Raw genomic sequence first — 13,008 nt, 5'->3', positions numbered from 1 at the left:
CACCACAAAACTTCAAGAAATGATAAACACTGTCAGCATAGTTGCAGGATACAAAATCAATTAACAAAAGTCACTAGGTTTTCTATACGCCAATAACAATACATCAGACAAAGAGACCAGGGGGAGCCTTCCATCTCAATAGCCTTAAAAAATTAAATACCTAGAAATAAATCTAACCAAAGCCATTAAAGACCTCTACAATGGAAACTTTAACTCTCCGAAGAAAGATATGTAGGAAAACACAAGAAGGTGGAACAACCTCCCAGTCTCATGGATTTGTAGAATTAATATTGTGAAAACGACCATCCTACCAAAAGCAATTGATAGATTCAACACAATGCCAATCAAAATCTCCATGACATTTTTCACAGAATTGGAAGAAAAACACACTAAGATTCATAAGGAAGCACAAAAGACCTCAGATAGCCAAAGCAAATCTGAGCACTAAGAGCAATACTGGGGGGATTACTATACCAGATATTAAACAATATTACAAAGCTATAGTCATAAAAACAACATGGTACTGGCACAAAAATAGACCCATAGATCAAGGGAACAAAAATTGAAGACCCAAATACGAGTACAAGCAATTTCAGCCACCTGATATTTGACAAAGGGGCCATGAACATTCACTGGAGGAGAGACAGCATGTTCAGTAAATGGTGCTGGCAAAACTGGATCTCCACTTGTAGAAGAATGAAACTAAAACCCTGTCTTTCACCTCACACAAAAGTCAAATCCAAATAGATTAAAGACTCAATTTGAAGCCTGAAACTCTGAGGCTGTTAGAAGAGAACATTGGCAATAACCCACAAGATACAGGTGTCGGAATGAGTTTCTAAACCAGAAATCGACTGCCCAGGAAACAAGGTCAAGAATCAACAAATGGGACCTCATTAAACTAAAAAGCTTCTGAACACCAAAAGAAGCAACGAAGGAAGTGAAGAGAAAACCCACAGAATGGGAGAAAATCTTCACCAGCAACACATCTGACAGAGGTTTAACATTCAGAATATAACGAACTTAAAAAAAAAAAAAAAAAGAATCAAGAAAGGAAGTAACCCAATTAAAAGATGGGCTAAGGAGCTGAACAGAGAGTTCTCAAAAGAAGAAGTAAAGATGGCTATGAAACATCTTAAAAGATGTTCAACATCACTAATAATCAGGGAAATGCAAATTAAAACCACTTTAAGATTTCATCTTACCCCAGTCAGACTGGCTAAGATCAAGAGAATAAATGATATCAAATGTTGTAGAGGATGTGGGGAAAGGGGAACACTCATCTACTGCTGGTGGGGCTGCAAACTTGTTCAACCCCTATGGAAAGCAGTGTGGAGAACTCTTAAAAAAAAACTTACAAATGAACCTACCATTTGACCCAGCTATAGCACTCCTTGGCATATGCCCAAAGAACTCATCCTATTGCAGGAGCACTTGTACATCCATGTTTGTTGCTGCTCTATTCACAATCGCTAAGAGATGGAAGCAACCTAAGTGTCCCTCAACTGACGAGTGGATAATCAAAATGTGGTTCATTTATACGATGGAGTTTTACTCAACAGTAAAGAATGATGAAATTGTGAAATTTGCAGGTAAATGGATGGAACTATAAACTGTTATACTAAGTGAAGTAATACAGACTCAGAAAAAAAAATTATGTTCTCCCTCCTATGTGGATCCTAGCACCAAATCCTTATAAGTGAGTATGTATCCAGGCATAACTACAGGAACCAGGATAATGAAAAGGAAACAGGAGGTAAAGGAAAAGAAAGAGTTGGAAAGAGAAGAATAGTAGGAAACAGGTGTTAATAAGGGAGATATAGATAAAATTTTGGTTATTTTAAGGGGGGGTGGGTGAAGGTTATACAAGGAACCTTCAGGATGAAAGGAAAGAAGGAGCTCAAGAGAGGTGGGACCATAGAGAAGGGTATTGTTAAGGGAGAAATGGGGAAAATGGGGGCACCTTAGATGGGGAAGCCATGGTGGAAAGGTTAGACAATGTGAGAGATAAATAATGCCTAGCTAGTTGTAGAAAACCAGAGGGAAGCATATTAGGCCAACAACCTTGACAAATTATACATACAACCAGACCAAAGAATGTAATATATGTCTAGGCAAGGTTTATCTGAGAGCATTTGGTCTTTGTCCCAGATTTATCTACATGACACATGGTACCAGACTGGTTGAATTAACCTTCTTGGATGTTTAACAGCTGTACTTTGAGGCCTATACTAATTTTGTTAGAGGGACATAACAGACAGTTTTTGCTCCTTGCCCTCCTAGGTCAACTAGTTCCAGGGGACTATGAGCATCTCTCAAAATGTACTGTAACTGTGGTGAGTCACCTGTCCCCTTGATCAAGGAGGCTGTGGAGACCCTACCAGATGGACCTGAACCAGTGTGTAGTCTACAAAGAGGAGGGTCAACATAGAGGAAACATTTCCTCTATGCTTCCAAGTGAAGCCAGGCATGGTCAAGCAGGACCTTTGATTTATCTTCACATAGACAGAACTGGTAAAAGAAAGGAGCTAGGGGCTCCTCCCATGACCATGTTACCCCTGAGGAACAGATCCTCAAACGACCTTAAGAATAAAAATAAATTGGTTTATATGGGCCAATTTTAGGGTGTTAAACACCCAAATGGAAAGTATAACCAAAGGTTAATGGGGTCAATATAATTTTTTAAAAGTCCATGTGTATAGCTAAAGGTTACATAACAAGAAACAAATACCTTCTTTTGAGTTGTTGGCCAGGGTGGCCAAAGGGACTCCCAGATAGTAACCCAGCATGGAATTGGGAAAATGAACATCAGACCCCAATCTTATCTAAAGGAATATTGACAACTGATTGCTGCTAGATGAGGAACAGCTGATCTTCCTAAAACAAGGCTGTACAGATAGGCTGAGTAGATTTAGCAGATGGACAAGCACTGGGGAATGGCTGGGTGTACCAACAACACCGTGATGGTTTGGGATGTTCTAAGTGATATACACACAAAAAAAAATGAACAAATTTTTTAAAAAATGAATTGTATTTGAGGAAGAAGCATAAAAATTTGCTTCACGTTAATTAGTAGATGTGAAAAACATCACCACTGAAATCTACCTGATGATTTTATATCCATGCTCAGGTACCAAGGAGATCTGAGTGTAACTGACTGTGACTAGTAATAATCAGAGACATAGAGATTAAAGACACATGTGCAAACAGCTAAACATCATTAGAATTTTTAAAAATGTCGGAAACAGCATATTTTAAAATGAAATGGAGATCTTCTTTAAAGGGTAAAAACGCATTCAATTTTATGTCTTACAGGGTTTATGCTGTGTTCAATATTTATTAACTGTATTAATTTAACTGTGAACCTAAAAATTTACAGCCACTTTTGAAAGAGATGTATCCTTGCTCTGGAAATTGTTACTGAATATGTTAAAGCTGTAATGAAATGCTTCTTCTAATCATAAGGTTATTTAAAAATAAAAATAAAAAAAGACGACGGCTTCCAGCAGCCTGACTGCCGCTTCTCTACTTGCTCTGCAGCTCCAGTCTCACCAGACATCGCCATGGACCCCACCTGCTCCTGCTCCACTGGCAGTTTCTGCACCTGCAGCAGCTCCTGCAGCGGCAAAGACTGCAAGTGCACCTCCCGCAAGAAGAGCTGCTGTTCCTGCTTCCCTGTTGGCTGCTCCAAGTGTGCCCAGGGCTGTGTCTGCAAAGGGACACCTGACAAGCCTCCCTGCTGTCCCCGATGTGGGCACAGTGCTGCTTGCATGTGTAAACAGAGTGGCGTGTGCCAGCCCCAATTTGTTCTCCACACAGCTCTAACCCACTAACATTCCCTTTTCTATGAAGTATGTGAATACTAAAAGTCAATGATTTGATTCTGAAAAAAAAATCTAGAAACGTTTCGATGGAAACTACTGTCAAAGTGAGGAAATCAAGTTGTGAAAACAAAAGAAATTCAATGTCAAAATACTTGCTACTGTTAAAAGTACTACACTGAAAAGTTTTGCTTTTTTACATATCTGTGTGCTTCCCAGCCTCACATTTTGATCTTTCTGAGGCATGCTGGGAGTTGAACCCAGGCCTAATATATAATAATTATGTGCTCTATCACTGAATTGAAACACCAGTTTACAAATTTTTATTTTATAATTAATTGTAATTAGATATTTAAATACCATACAGATACAAACCATAAAAATAGTTTTTGTAAAATGTGAAGTCTTGCTATAATTACATATCTCACTTTCTGATTCTTAAAGTGATATCTCTTAGATATCATTTTTAGTTTGTACTGTCCTAACATTGGTCATTATTTGAAAAGGAAAAGATTAGTTTCTTTTCAAAAAGCTAGCTAAAGGTATCATTATTTTATCATCCAATTATTAGCCAAAAATGCTTCCTACTTTAATTATTAACCTTGTTGAAATATTCTTGGCATAAAGAGACAAAACAAGTCTCAAACATATATGACATATTGATAGGAATAAAATTTTAGCTTAATACAGTAGACTGAGTTAGCAGGAAAAATTATGAATAAGCAAGAAAACTAACATTTACATACACTTGATATTTAAAAAGATTATTTTAAAATTTTGTCAAATAATTTAGTATCAGAAACATAATATTAAATGCTAAAATTTTTATGATTTTTGGTGCTTTAAGAAACAGGAAAAACTCAAATTTTTCCTGTTTTCACACTCAATTCAACACTCAGCACAGAGAACTTCAGTTCCTGTCATTACAATGTGTATGCCTTTCTCCCTACCAACAAGCTCTTCTTTGCTGGACATAGACCAGGAATCATATGATTCAACTCAGTTCTGATACGATCTACCTCCAGGGAGAGCCAGGATGAACAAGCTAAAAGCCTCATTCTATAAGACTGCCGCTACCCCACTTCAGATACCAAAGGCAAGCAGATGGTCACTTTGACACACTGGCCACATGACTCTCAGATTTCAGGGAAACATTTACTGGTTTATCACTTAGTAAAAGATGTGAGAAAGAATGCAGATACACAAACAGATGGAAAGATTCAGTAGGCTAGACATGTGGCCTCAAAGAGGTACAGAGTGTCCACACCATCTAGGGCACTGTCCTAAAGTCTCCATGTGTTCCTCCTTCTGAAAGCTCTTTCCATATTTGAGTTACAATAGATGCTTCCTTACATACTCACGATCAATGATACCATTGTAACATTGTTGATCATAATATTCAAAACCAAAGACCAACTTAGCCTTACACATTCTCCCCTTCCTCCAGGTAAAAAGGTATGGCGCACAGTTCCAGCCTCTAAACACAAGGCTGTTTTCCCAGTTAACCAGCTCGCACCCTGAGGTTATACAGGAATTCACCAAAAGTCTATATTTTAGGACAAAAGACTTTCCTTTCTATCACCTAAGACTTTTTGTAAATGTTTGGAGCTCTGTGCCAGCCACTGTGTCATTCAGCAAATTGTAAAGAAACTGTGTTCCTAGAATCTGGTCAAAGACCAAATACTGCAACAAAAGATTCCCCTTGTACCTGGAAGAACACCGGGTTTAGGAATTCCTCCCACGAACAAGAGGCAGATACATATGTATTTTCTATCATATCACAATATTATAAATATAAGATTAAAAACGATTGATATTAAACAGAAGTGTTCAAGTATGAAGAAAAATTTTAAAGTAGATTGTAAATATCAGCGACTCGATTTCCCAACATGAGATTATACATTTGAATCATGTATCAAGTTCCAAGAAATGAATTTCATGGTTTCCATGACACTTTCAAGTAGGCCTTGTATGCTTTGAAAGTCTCTGAAGGGTCAGGTCTGCTGATTTAGTGAGCATAGATCACCCTGGAGCCTCTCACATGGACCATAAACACAAAGAAACATGACAATATTGCTAATAATTTTTTTCATTTTTGATATAGAAAAGAGAAACTGGAAAAGAACATCTTTTCATTTACATTTACTGTGTATAGAGCATATGCTGTACATGTGCTATATACACGTCATATTCATGAGCTACATGATTATTCCTATGCACATGAGTTTAATCCTTACAACTATGAGATGTGTTTATCACTTTCAGAGAGAAAGCTGGGCCATATATCTATTCCAGAGACTTCTGTATTATTATATATTATTGTATTTTTTCTGGAGTTTTCTAATCGCTATTGTAGACATTTTCTGAGTGGTTAGCTTTGTTGTATTGTTTTACTCCATTTTTTAAAGAATTTTTACTTTCAAGCACAAAAGAAAATAGTTTTGGAAAGCTAACATTGTCTATGTGGGCTTCAAAAAAATCAACAGATGTCCCAGAGAAAGAAAGAACTCTGAACTGGATATGGTCTTGATTGACTTCTGTGTACTGTATAATTTCACTCATTGATTGGTCACTAGACGTAATGAAGTGGAGCCGGGGAGGTCAAATGATCTAAACATTCCATCTCTTCCATGTCTGACTTATTTCTCTGAAGAAAACCCTGTCATCATATTACTTACTAATCGGAACCTGTTTCCCCTCAAATTCCTTGCTTTGGTTTATCCTTTTTGTTTTTTCTGACTTAGTGATGTGAGTGGGAGATAGAGGTGAAGTGCGGGGGCTTCACGCTGTGGAGGTCAGTGTGGCTGGGGCTCTAGCATATTATCCCTACGTGGGGCCATGTAGGTGCACAGCTCCTCCAACTTCCATGGAGTTAGCTCGTTAGGCGTTTCATATCCTGACGCTCCTTGGCAAAGGGTCCCAGGTGTGTCCTCAAGCCCTTGCAGCTTAGATGTCAGAAGTTATGAGACGCTGTTGCAGGTTCACCCTGTCCTGGGGTCAGTTGAAGTGATAGAATGTCCTCACGTTCTCTTGTTCTATGCCTAGCATTCCTTCCCTCAGCAGCCCTGGCAACTTCGGGTCCTTTACGTAAATCCCCCACTCAACTGTGGTGCTTCCCAGGTCATGCTCTGATTCTGAAATGAATCCCTAAAGATGTTCCAGGAGAAGAGGGTAGATGATACAGACTTACTTAGATCTGGGTTATCTGGGTTGCCTTTTTTTGTTTGTTTGTTTTGGGGTCTGATTTTATTTAAATACATTATGACTCTTCCACTTTGGTTGTTTTTTGTTATTTGTTCTTTCTTATATTCTGTTGGCTGTTTATTTTGATGATATATATTTTTATTGAATCTTTGTGCATTTCATACAACACACCTTAATTTTGAGGCCAGATTGAAATGTGCATCCTATCAGGAGATAGTTATTTCAATATTAGTCTCTATCATCCTATCAGGAGACAGTTATTTCAATAATAGTCTCTGGAATATTTATGAACCTTATGTCAGGAGCTCTGCTTGGCTCTCCACTGTCAAGGTGACACTTTTCCCTTTGAAATTAATACTTAATCTGTTGCAACATAAGTAGAATAGGGGCATATGGCCCTCATCAAATATTTCACCTGACAGTTCTAACATCACTAGTGAGCATTACCTGAAAACTTTTCCTAACAAGATACTGAAATGATCATTTTCTGTAATGCCAACACTGCACTTTCTTTTATTTAAGGGAGACATTTCCTTTCTCTTGTGTTATGGATAAGTACTTCTATGTATATATTTACATATATATATGCATATATTTGGTACAAAGAAACACAGCAATGTTTTTCTTTTAGCAGTGGCCCTTAATCTTTCTTGGTATTAGTGCTAAAATTGTCCCAGATATGGTGATGGGAGCCCTATAACCTGAACCTGTGCCATTGTGGACTTGTTCCTGTATTATTTCTTTTATCTTCTGACACAATGTGCACATTTATTCTGACTCTAGTAATGGAATCAGATATTTCTACAATAATCCCCAATCATTTTTATTAGGATGCAGTCTTTAGAAACATATCTGAGCACTGAGCCCTTTCTCTGAATATGTAGTTTTCTTTCTCTAATTTGTCACATGAATTTTATTTTCTTATGGAAATTTTTTGGCTCAGTGAAGTTTGCCATCAGTATGAAGGTGTTTATCAATATTTATTATTCAATTTAAATTTTAGCTATGTAAAATCTTCCCCAGTAGCCAAGTCATAGACCCTGCCACCCACATTTCCCTTCTAGCACTTGTGTTCATATGTTTATACTTAAATCTATAAGCCATTTGGAGTTTATTTTTATGTATGGCATGTGTTATGGCTAATTTTAAGTGTCAGCTTGAGAACACAGAGCACTAGCACTACTATATTTGGTTGTACATGTGGGAAGTATTCCCAATGGAGATTCATGCATGGGTGGACCACGTAGGGAAGAGCATCCTCAGTGTGTGTGGGGGGGGGAGGGTATCACCACATCACAATTGGTTGTAGTCCCAGAATGAACAGTGAAAAAAAAACAAAGTGCATCTATGAACTTTTCCTTTACTCTCATTGAACATAAAAAGATCAGACTTTGGACTCCAGGACTTACACTAGCACCTATCCTCCTACCCTGAAGCCCTCAACTTTTAACTAAGGGTATACCATTGGTTTCCATAGGTGGGGACAGGCATTCCAGGGTCTCTACTGGTTTCCATGGGTGGGGACAGGCATTCCAGGGTCTCCACTGGTTTCTATGGTTGGGGACAGGCGTCCCAGAGTGTCCATTGGCTTCCATGGTTGGAGGCAGGAATCTCAGGATCTCCATTGGTTTCCATGGTTGGGAACAGGCATTTAAGGGTCCCCATTAGCTTCCATGTTTGGGAATAGGCATCCCCAGGTCTCCATTGGCTTCCATGGTTGGGAACGGGCATTCCAGGGTCTCCAGTTTTCACACAGCCTGTCATAGGACTCCTCAGCCATCACATTTTTGTGAGTCGGTGCTGCTAATTGCATATTGCTGCTAGTATCGATCCCATTGACTCTGTTGTCTCTCTTCTGTGTTCTCTCTTCCATGGAGAACACCAACTAACACAGCATGAAAAATCAGTTCCTTTCTTTTCTCAAGGAACTTTCCAATTATCCCCCAAATGAAATCTAGTACAACTTTACTTTGGGGGGATGTAGAGATGGCTCACAGGTTAAGATCACTGGCTGCTCTTGCAGAGGACCCGGGTTCAGGTCTCAACACCAACATGACAGCTAACAGCTGTTCGTAACTCCAGTTCCAGGAGATCTGATGCCCTTGCCTGACCTCTGCGTGCATTAAACACACATGATATACTTACATACAGGCAGCTAAAACACTCATACACATAGAATTAATAAGTAACTAAATCTAAAACTCTTTTGTAACTTTTGTCATAATGATTTGATATATGAAATTTATCATTTACTAAATTACTAAAATATAGCAAGTTGATCATGATTTCTCCTCTGTCTCAGGGCTTGCTGCTTTATTTAGATGTCAGTTATACTCTTCTAAGCATAGATAATTGTTTCATTTTAATATTGATAGAATAAAGTTGGATGTGGTGGCTCATGCCTTTATTCCTAGCACTTAGGAAAAAGAAGCAGTTGAGTCTCTGTAAGACTGAGGCCAGTCTTATCTACGTAGGGAGTTTCAGGCCAGTTGGGTCTACGTGGAGACCCTATCTCAGAATACCAAAAAAGATAGAATATTATATAATAAAATTTAATGTACATTGTATACATTGATGCAGTATTTCCCTTGATAGCTCTTAATTTTTAGTTATTTTTACATACTTTTTCCCCCAATATGTTACTGATACCTTTAAGTCCAGAAGACAAAACAAAACAAAACACTCAGAAACATTTAAGCACAGTAAACATCTTTGGTTGAAGTATGTTTTATTTAAGTTTTCCCTTTATATTTCATCATCCTCTGCAAAAGAGATTTGATTTTCTATGGTAACATCCTTTTTACTTTGAGATATTTCATTAAAATTTGGTTTCCAATCTATTCTTCTGGGGGAACATTTAAGTCAAGTTGATCTATTTTAAATGTTGCATTATTGAACTATGAGGCTGACAGCATTTCTCTGATGCACCATTGAAATTTTGGAGTTAATATATCATAAACAGTATATAATCAATATATGTTTATTGATTGTGTTACTTCATATTTGGATTTATGTTTCTCTCTAGTAAGCTATTATTATTTAGACAGGCACAGTATGAATTATAATTTCTGGATATGTAATCATCCATAGAAAGGAGAAAATAATGTTTCGATATAATTTCTGACATGATTCATCATTTCTGCTACAAATATACACTATAAACAGTGCATGAACAGTGTGAGGAGAGCACAGCACAGACAGTCGGGGAGAAATCCGTTTTCAAAAGAAGATTGGATCAAGAGCTCAATTTACCTTAAAGCTAAACCCATTAAGCTGAAAAGATGAAAACACTCTGGAGCCTCAGAACCAGAACTAGTAAATGATGGGGTGAATTGGGCACTACAACAGAATGATCTAATAAACCTCCAATTTACCATATTATTATGAGCTAGCAAGGCAATTGAATAAACACGATTTGGTTTATATTGCTTCTAACCTAATTGTGCAGTTTCATAATCATCTTTTTAAAAAATAAAGTACTTTTAGTCTTGGGACTACAATTTTATAAATTAAAATTTATGTTGTTCAAACTGCTATTGTAACTACCCTGGAAATGACTTTATTTGTAAAGGAATCTTCTGTGATGCCAAATTAAATCAAGATGTGACTATAATAGAGTCATGGATTTTTAGTGTTATTTAGTGACAGTTTCATGCCTGTACCCAATGAATTTTAGTGATTTTCACCGCCCCGCATTTACTCTCACTCCTCCTACATCATCTCAGAATGAAGCCCTTCTTCTTCACAAATGCCCTGCCTACACTCCTGTCGTTTATGGATGTGATCCACTGAGTGTAATTAGGGATGCCAGCACGTGGTCATGGATTTTTAGTGTTATTTAGTGACAGTTTCATGCCTGTACCCAATGAATTTTAGTGATTTTCACCGCCCCGCATTTACTCTCACTCCTCCTACATCATCTCAGAATGAAGCCCTTCTTCTTCACAAATGCCCTGCCTACACGCCTGTCGTTTATGGATGTGATCCACTGGGTGTAATTAGGGATGCCAGCACGTGCAAGGGTGGGAGGTTACTTAATGGAGCATGGGAGACTCACCGGGGGCTACACCACTGATGAAAATGATAGCCCTTCCCCTAGCCACCATTAACTGTCACTACTCCCACAGGACGAGTAGGGCCTTATAAGTCCCTCTCCTTTCCAAGAAGAACTCTTAAGGGACTCAATCTTTTTTTGGTCTTGTACAGATAAGCACAGCTGCAGTGAACTTTATGAGTCCATACTCTTCTGTCTTGAGAAGGATTTTGTTCCTTTAAAATATTAATGAAAATCTTTTTCTTTCTTTCCTCCATTGGGATCATCTTTTTCATATCATCTTGGTTATAAATGCTTTAAAGATTCTTCAGTGGCTATTAAAGGATAAATTAGAAAAAGGAAGATTCTTATTCAGAAAATTTTTAGACCATAAGTAATTATTTTTTTCAAAATCATAAGGATAAAAGAATATCCTAAAGGTATTTTCCTTTAGAAAATAGAATAATTACTTTAGTAAAACTTTCTTGGATTCATAACATTTTAGTATTTAGTTCAATTTCTCATCTTTTCAAATAATTCATAGAATGACTACTATTCAGAATGTTAGTTGGTCATGACAAAAGTCTCTTGATGAAGTCTCTCATTCTAAAATGATTACACAGTAGTACAAAATATTTACAGGAAATTTCCTTGCTAATATTTAAAATTTGTCTTCTAATAGAACATGAGGGTTATCATTGAAATGATTTTAATTTTTCAGTTCAATGACTTGAAACACATCTATAAGACTGTGCAAATAATACCACCAACAGTCTGGAGAACATTTTCTTCCTTCCAGACTGAAATTCTACTCCCAGTAAATAGCATGTTCCCATTTGCACTCTTTCTTAGCAACCAGCAGATCATTCCACTTTCTGTCTCTGTGAGCCTAATGTGTATCTCTCTCATAAATGGAATCTTATAATTGTCCTTTTCTTGCTGGATTCTTTCATTTAATGTGTTTTCAGGTTGCCCTCATCTTATACCATTCATTACACTTACTTTTAAAGTTTAAATGAGACTCCATTTTATGTATGACACACATTTTGTTTATTTGTTCATCTGTCAGGTGACATTTACAGATGTTATCTGGAGAGGGCAGTTGTGGATAAGAAAACATAGCCAGTGACAAAGGTTTGTTAATAGACTAATTGACTCAGAAGCAGATCAATTATACCTTCCAACTTCAACAATGCTTTAGAATAGTGTCAGTGGGCTACAATTTTTAAAAGCCCTAAACACACAGACTATTCCGAAAGAGGTGTTTAGGAGCTACCCCCTCCCCAAAGAAAGAAAGTAGATTAAAACAGAGGAACTAAAGCAATGTCAACCTAAGCTATACACAGTTGCATGGAAGATTACTTGAAGTTCTTGCTTTGTTAACATGAATTCTTACATGAATTCTCAACTCACTTCAGTTCCTATTATGCTTAGCCATTAACACAAATTATAAGATAAATTATGGAAAAGAAAATATATGAAGAAAGCAAGCAAGCACCAAATCCAAACTCAAGTACTATATGCATTTTAGAATCTGAAAGAATTCTAATAGTTATGATTGATATGTTAAGGGCTATAATGAAGGGGGATCATGCAAAACCAAATGAACAATGGAAGCAAAAAACACTCTAAGAAACAACAGGAAATACAAGTCATCCAAACCAAATAGTGCTAGATAAATGAACAATATGCTCACTGGAGTCATCGGTAGACATAGATGAAGGAAGAATCCATGAGCCTGAATATTTGTCAGTGGATACTTTCCATACTGAGGTGTGGAGAGAAAAGAGAATGAAACACACAGAACAGAATTGCAAACAACTATTATATAGTTCCAAAAGACATGATGATGTCCAAGCAACCGAATTCCAGGAGAGGAAAGAGAGAATGGAGTGGGAGACATGTTTCAAGTTAAAATTGACCATAGATAACGCCCACAATGAATGACAC

The 13,008-nt window shown here is 37.3% G+C and overlaps 1 pseudogene; it reads right to left on the bottom strand.

Moving 5' to 3' along the window:
- Positions 1 to 3,772, bottom strand: part of LOC103751352 — a 17,595-nt pseudogene extending 13,823 nt beyond the window's left edge.
- Positions 3,773 to 13,008: the final 9,236 nt, after the last annotated feature.

This window comes from Nannospalax galili, unplaced genomic scaffold (genome assembly GCF_000622305.1).
Source record: "Nannospalax galili isolate Female #2095 unplaced genomic scaffold, S.galili_v1.0 scaffold1087, whole genome shotgun sequence".
Classification (NCBI taxonomy): Eukaryota; Metazoa; Chordata; class Mammalia; order Rodentia; family Spalacidae; genus Nannospalax; species Nannospalax galili.
Note: the sequence above shows the minus strand (reverse complement) of the source record. Positions and strands in the feature narration are given on the sequence as shown.